Source organism: Cottoperca gobio, chromosome 10 (genome assembly GCF_900634415.1).
Source record: "Cottoperca gobio chromosome 10, fCotGob3.1, whole genome shotgun sequence".
NCBI classification, from domain to species: Eukaryota; Metazoa; Chordata; class Actinopteri; order Perciformes; family Bovichtidae; genus Cottoperca; species Cottoperca gobio.
Window position 1 is genome coordinate 9052365 of NC_041364.1, and position 7358 is coordinate 9059722.

Sequence of the window (7358 nt, forward strand, 5' to 3'; positions counted from 1 at the left end):
AAAAATGTGGATTTTCCATCTTAAATGATGAGAAAATAGATTTAGGTCAAGTTATTCAGTAAAGATGATGTAATACTGGGTGAGCCAGAGCCACTCCAGTGATCACGCAAACAGGAAATGTACAAGTCTTTTCCCCCAGAATGATATAACAACATATGTATATGATGGTAGGAGTGTTGGTTTTTGTTTAATGAGTGAACTATTCCTCTATTGTGTCTAAAAACAAACAAATGCTGCTTTCTTCTTTGCTGTGCTGCATTCACGGTAGCTTACATTAAAAAAAACAAAAAAAAAACGTGAGTACCTAAGTTATTGTATAGCTTTATTCGTTTTCACGCTGCTCTCCAGCCTGTGGACCTATCCTCCTGGTGGTGCTTCGCTTGGTAGACAATAGTCCTGCAAGTATCAGGGGCCAAGTCATTATCTTCTGCTCAGCAGGTGTAGACATTATTGGAGTGTTGAACTAATGATATGTAATGAGTTCTCTGTGACACATGTCTAGCCTTACTATCATGGGGCCATTAATAGATAACAGAATCATAATTAGCTTCCTTGGTAAGCCAAACCTACCTAAGCTTATTAATATATCAAACTACATTTAAGTTGTGTGTGCAGTTTCATGTGCTGGGTGTTCCTGCACCGGGCCAAAAAAGTGTATTAATCTTGCTTTTATGGTTGTTTGGTGAATCTAGTTTGTGCATCAACATTGTGATGCTTCCATACTATACAAGCGCTGGTAGAATGCATAGTGTTCACACTACTTGAAAGGGGCCTTTTCTTAGTGTGCACATGTGTAACTGCAACGACTTTTCTTTTTCAGACAGACACCAAGAAATGTATTCCATGGCTAACAGAGGGATGAGTCATTATTTGTTAGCGTTTTCAGTGTACTCAGTAAATTGAAAGCCCAGGACACAAATACATGGCTGTCTTAAAAATTTATATTGGAAATGGTTTTGATGTTGTACCCCACTGCAAACACTTTCAGCCTTGTGCAGGTCTCCTAGCAACAGCAAACAAAGGCAGGACCCATCTCAAGTTTCCCGTGGTGCGGCCAGTCCGGCGTGCCTTTGATCTTGACTGGGAAAATAGCTGAGTGGGCACTACTCGCATTTGTCTTTCATTTACTCCAGCCCCCCCGCCCTCCTCCCAAAATGTTCCCTGAAACAGCCAAATCTTCATCTGTCCCCAGCAACCAACACCCCTCCTGGATAATCAACCATAGCAAGGGAAGTCATTGAAGGAATACAAAGTTTAGTCGAAATTGAAGGTTTTCGTTTTCCGAGCGTAGTGTCTACCTTTTAGAAGGCTGTCATTTGTGGTTATTCTGTGCAGGAAAACGAGTGTGTAACCCAAGATGTTTTTTTATCCTTTGTTTCCTTTGTGTCAGTGTAGCCAATGTAGAATTTATCAACCTTTGTCCGAGGACTTTGAAGTAAAAGCCTTAATAAACACATTAATTGCCCTTAACCCCGCCTTTGCAAGTGTTTTCAACTCTGTGCTCTTGGACCAAACTGAATGTACGACTTTTATGGAATAAAAGTCGGAGTGCCAACAGAAAACTGGGCACACGGAGGAGCTAATGTGTATTTCCAAGTCATGTGGCTGCCACAGAGTGCTCTTATTTAGAACTTTTACGTTTTAAAAAGTAGGCGACACACAGGAAAAAATAATATTTTGAGCTTGTTTTTCTACATGTTTGATCATTCTTTCTAAGTAAGTCCCAGGAATCAAAATAAAAATAACTCCCTCATTCAATGCATTAACAGGACCAAGGGGAGGATTGGGCAATATACTGTACTGTATGGTAGGGGCTATTAAATATTATCTTACTCCAGTGCTCTGCTCTGCTTTCATCCAAAACAGCTCAGGAGATTTAACAAATTGAAGTGTTTCACACTGTTTTGGTGTAATTTACTGTAATTGATGTTTCTATCTGGCGCCGAGGTCTTCCAAAGCAATTGCTTGTGTTTGTAGGAAGACATGCAGCTCAGTGGGGTGTATTGACTCAGGATGTTGACTAATACTGCTCTATTGGCATGTTTTAATGCTCTCCCATTCTTTGACTAACAGACTCCTCTGTAAAGCTAAAAGCACACCTTGCAAACTGCTTAAGATGAGGATCAGAGTACGTGTTTCTCTTTATTTTTTCTTCTTCTCCACACTGCTGTAGCTTTGAAATGGAAATAAACAAGTTTTTATTTGGTGTGAATGGGTCATCACGTCTAACCTGGTTCTGTAACTCTACTCAGGGAATACTCCACCTTTCTCTTGTAGATCTCAGCGATGATTGGAGTTTTTATAAGAAGACACCACTCGTACATTGTGGATATCGACTTTGAAATAGTACGACCTCATGTGTACATAACAGCAGTGGCAGACGCGGTTCTTTTGTTAATGACTCAATATGTACCGGTGAGAGCAGCCTGGTTACTTACATATTTAGGCTTGCTAATATCCCTGTTTCCCTCTTGTGTTATTTTTTGAAGAGACATTTTTAGTTTGAAAGCTCAGATGCATTTTAAAGCTCAGGGAAAAAGCTAGTAAGTGGCCCTTGAGTTAAGATTATGTAGTAAAAAACTATTGTTACCAAGCTCAATAATGAACTTTCACGCTCAGTGTATTTGAATGATAAATATATTATATTGTATACACGCCACTCTCTCAGAGCTATTTTGGCTTTGTTGCTCTTACTCCAGCGAAAAAAAATGTTTTTTTGCAAAAAAATGTCAACTGCAATTTAACATATTTATCACATTTCTGCAAAGATGCACACGAACACACACACGGCAATTAGTCAAAATACTGCGAAACATTTGTCATGACAGTGTTTTGTTCAACTATAGTCAGTATGACTGCTATTTGTGTATTTTCCAGCACGCTTTAGAACCAAGAAAAGCCATATTTCATCTGTTATACAGATGCTTGTTTGTGAAGAACACTCGTCCTAGCTGAATCCTATTTTGGTTTGTCAAAGCAAAGCTGCAGAACAGCAGGTTTTTACATTCCTTCATTATCCCTTCATGGAAGTGACTAAGGTTTGGCTTGTTCCACGTGAAAAAAAAACTGTCCTACCGCTGCCGTCAACTGCCTGTATATTCCCCCTGCATACACTTTACATTCATTACCTCACAATACTCACTGCTTTATCGTCGCATTGCTCAGCACTAGACCTGAGGCAGAAAGGTACACTGTTAGCAGCATGACACAGGATGATAAACAAAAGATTGTGATCTACTACAGAGAAACTGAAGTGCTCCGATAAGCAGACCCTTACCTTTCAAGCAGTCGTGTGACCTAGAAAGGCCATTAAAAGGTTTGCTTTTACCTTTTACCTTTAACCTTCAAAAACTATTTTCTTACTAAAAGAGTTCTTGTGAGAAGAAAAAAGAAACATTTGAAGCCGATCTTTCTTTTTTTCCCCATAAACCCATTGGAACTCATTTTAGCATATTTATATATAGCATGTTTCTGATTCAGAATCCTGCGCAAAAAGATTGCTGTAGCATCAAGTATCATCACATTACCCCTGACACAAAATAAAGCATGTCTTCATGCTTGTCTGCACCAAACCCCACACTGAGTTATACCCCTCTGATATAACTGCATGTGCCATCTGACTCTGTTTGGGTGGAGAATGTATTAATATCTTCCTGAGCCTGAAGCATACGCATTTACCTTCACCTTAATTCATCCGTTTATATGCTTACCAAATATAGGTGTCCTGAAAGGTACTCTATACTGGAAGCATTTAGCTTTACTATCGCAAGAGGGTGGGGCTTTTATTTTCTCTGAATGTTCAATCAAATAAATTCTGCCAATACCCCAATTTGCTAGTTTAAATTATTTTAATGCACAATTGAACTACTAGAGGACGTTAATATTGCCTGAGCTCAGAACTGCCGTATGTGACTCATTTAGGAAATACAGTTAAATCTCCTGAGCTGAGATTTTATTTTAGTTGAATGAAACCAGAAGACTGTAAGGTGATGTGTGGAGTATCTAAGTCACACACATGTTACTTTAGAGAAGGGGGTGCTATACATCCACTATATTAGATGGTGCATAGTCGATGCTGAAAGTGCTCTGTGGCGTTTGTCTTTCTACTGCCATGTGAAGAGCTTCACAATATCATCCGAATAAATAATGTCAATAATTACATAGGGATACAGTACACGGTCATGTTATGTGCATATGTATATATTCGTAACATTTCAGAGCGTGTGAATACAAACTTGATCTTTTACAGTTTGTTTCAATATGACTTTCAGCCACCAGTAGCAGCACTGAGGACGATGCCACAGAGAAGCACTCCTAGAAGGGGAAAAACACAGAATCTTTGATTTTACAACAAACATTTAATACACCCACACACTATCTTCTGAATTTGTTTTGCAACCAGATTTCTTCTTCTTGGCTGATAGTGTCCTGAACAAGTTCCTGTTCTAGCATCAGACACTTCTTAAACAGTATGAACAGGGAGCTCCTAATTTAAATCCATTTTAAATGGTCAATTCACCCAAATTGAAAATATATATTTTCATTGACCTCTAGGGATTATGTTGCCATGCAATGAGATTTAATTATATCTAGCCAGGTTTTGAGAAATCTTCTTATTTTTGCTTTTATCAATATAAAGCAATGTCTTTTGTTTCTCTGTAATCCTCAGACCTCACTGTAAAATGTTTTCAATGGAACTACTTTATATGAAAGAAATATTCCTGTTCAGAGATGGATATCTCCAAACGATCTGCATTGCTAGATATCAGTAAATAAGGTTTTTCATTTTGTAATTTGGATTAATCTGACCCTTTAACCCAAAAAGCCACTCGCTGCACTGTAACATCTTGTATTCTGTCCTGGTCTCTACTGGCTCGAAAGACCTCATTAGATCATCACTTGAGAATATTAATCATATTGTTCCTGCAGTTCCTGTGTCTCTGTAACGTCTCTGCTCATTTGCAGATTATTTGGTCCCGGTCACGCTACCACCCGGCTGCAAAGAGCGCAGCTTAATGTACATCTTTGAAAGAGGCTGTTTCAGTGTGGAGGTGCTTCAGAATAATTGTGTTAATTTTACCAGCGCAAACCCTCCTACACTTTAACAATGTATCATAATATGAGTGTCGACCACTGTTGTGGAAGCTGCAGTTAAGATTTGCATTTTAACTGTTAATATGGTTTGTCTAATTTAAGCCTAAACACACTCAAACACGCCAAACATGCCTCATCAATCGGTATTTTTTAAAATATGCATTTAACGTATGATCTGTTGGCTGTTTCTCTTACCAAACTGAATATGTTAACACCGACTCTTAGATGATTTAGTATGCTGTTTATCCATGCCGTTTTCTGCATTTCTGGAGTTTTCTGGCTTCAACACCTACACAGAAACATGAGTACTACAGATTTTCACACATCACTGAGGTCTGCAGTTACTTTAACCTAAGAATATATATATTTATTTTTTTACCCCTAAGGCACTGCGTTTGAGTTCCTCATCTATTTCGAAAAGTTTCCACTCGAATCTCTGGGTTTCTAAAGAATGTGTAAAGCTCTCATGGCTATTTAGAGTGATGCAAAGACATGTTACACCATCTCAATCTGTGTCAGCCTATATGCTATGTACACTTGGAAGACGTCAGTGTCTGTTTGTGCCATATAGAATTATCACCTCTTAACTATATGACATTTCTGGAGAGAAAAAACAATCATGGCACAGACGGAGTGGGGGTGGGGTGGCATTTGTCAGTGCTCTCATTGGGGTTCAAAAGTAGAAAGTAAAATGTCTGTCTTTGTCTAATCCAACACATTTTATTTTTGTAACTGAGAAATCTGTTCAGGGACCCCAACATTATTTCCAACTGTCAGGGTGTCATTTGTCAGAAAAAAAGTGAAACTGATTTCCCACCCCCAGTCCTTCTGTATGTTGTGAGGTTATAGCCGTTTCAAACACACAAGGTGGGGGTGTGTGGACACGACGACTTGTCACAAACACACACACACACTTCATGGTCAGTTTGCCCTGCAGAAAGCACTTTGGCCGATCTCCTGACTTCCTCTTTGACACAGCTATGCCCTATAGCCTCATCCTCCATCACTGAGCGATGACTTTTAAGGAGCCAAAGCCGTCGGACTAGAGAGTATTGTCCCTCATGATTGAGATGTTAACCTTCAGGGCAGCCCCTTGCTCTTTAGTGCCTCATTTTTCTTCCCTCTTATTCTTGTTCTCCTCCTCCTCCTCCTCCTCCTCCTCCTCCTCCTCCTACTTCTTCTTCTTCTTCTTCCTTTCCTTTTACCCAAGGTTTCTCTCTGCCAGCAGCCTGCACAGTGAGGCCATCAAGCCATTAATGAGTCCCAGCACTGATAATGAAGCCACAGAGGTGGTCTGAGCAAGTGTGGCAGAGGAGCTGGAGCACAGGAGGAAGGTAGATTAGGATAATTACCTGGCCACGGGGGAACGATGAGAAAGATGTCTCGCTACCTGCAGGCCTCGATCGAAGGAGAAAGTGCAATATAATGAGGTGCGGACACCCTTTGCTCAGAAAGGAAAGAAAAGTAATAATTACTTTCTAATGATGAAAATGTGAAATTATGCAATTTTGATTTTGTTGTGACAGTGATTGCTCATTCTCTGTTTTCGCAGGTTTCCTCCACAACCCTCGCATGTGCTGTCCTGTACTGTACGTATGTGTTTATATGTTGTTTATGTAGCTGTGCTGTAGGGTTTCTCACACATACTGTACGTAAGTCCTAAATATCCACACTCACGGAGACTTTGAAGAGCCTATGAGGTCAGGTTTTAAATTATGGTCTGCACCCACTCCAAGCTTTCTCTCCCCACTCCTGTAAATCCATTTTCCACACAATGCATTTCAAATCAAAGCAGCGTCGCCATACGAGGCCTTAGGAAACATTTAGCCATAGTGCAGTACTTTCATGTATGATAGCATAGCCCCTGTGTGCTTTGATGTGCTCACTTTTTTTAATGCTTTATTAATAATAACACACTGGGTCTTTCTCACACCAGCATCAGCTACTGGTGCTCTTTTCTCCTGAACTACACCCCTCACTCCTTCCATGCCTCAGCTCCTTCATCCCTCCCCAGCCCCTGAGCCTTGTCTCAGGATTGGCCTGTTTGTGTTTGGGAGGGGGATTAGAGTGAATGACATGGGCCTGGAGATGAAGAGAGTGACAAAGACCTATCAGAGGGCAGAAAGTACGGAGCGCTGCGTCACCATTGGTTGCAGTGGAAATCAGACACGTCTTCATTTCTTCCAGCCATCCTCTCGGCATAGCCCCGCTTTCATTTCCACGCCCGGGGAGGGAAGCAGGGTGAGAAAGAGAGGGGGGGGGGG

General features: G+C 40.5%; 1 long non-coding RNA gene across 3 annotated transcripts in view; it reads left to right on the top strand.

Annotated features, from left to right (window-relative positions):
• The window catches only part of LOC115014352 (uncharacterized), an 89713-nt gene extending 82355 nt beyond the window's left edge, over positions 1-7358 (top strand). For 2 of the 3 annotated variants that reach the window (XR_003832889.1, XR_003832890.1), the window contains exons 7-8: positions 6305-6524; positions 6647-7358. This is a non-coding gene — a long non-coding RNA (uncharacterized LOC115014352). Of the gene's footprint in view, positions 1-6304; positions 6559-6646 lie in introns of all 3 variants that reach the window. The other variant, XR_003832891.1, reaches the window with a different exon arrangement.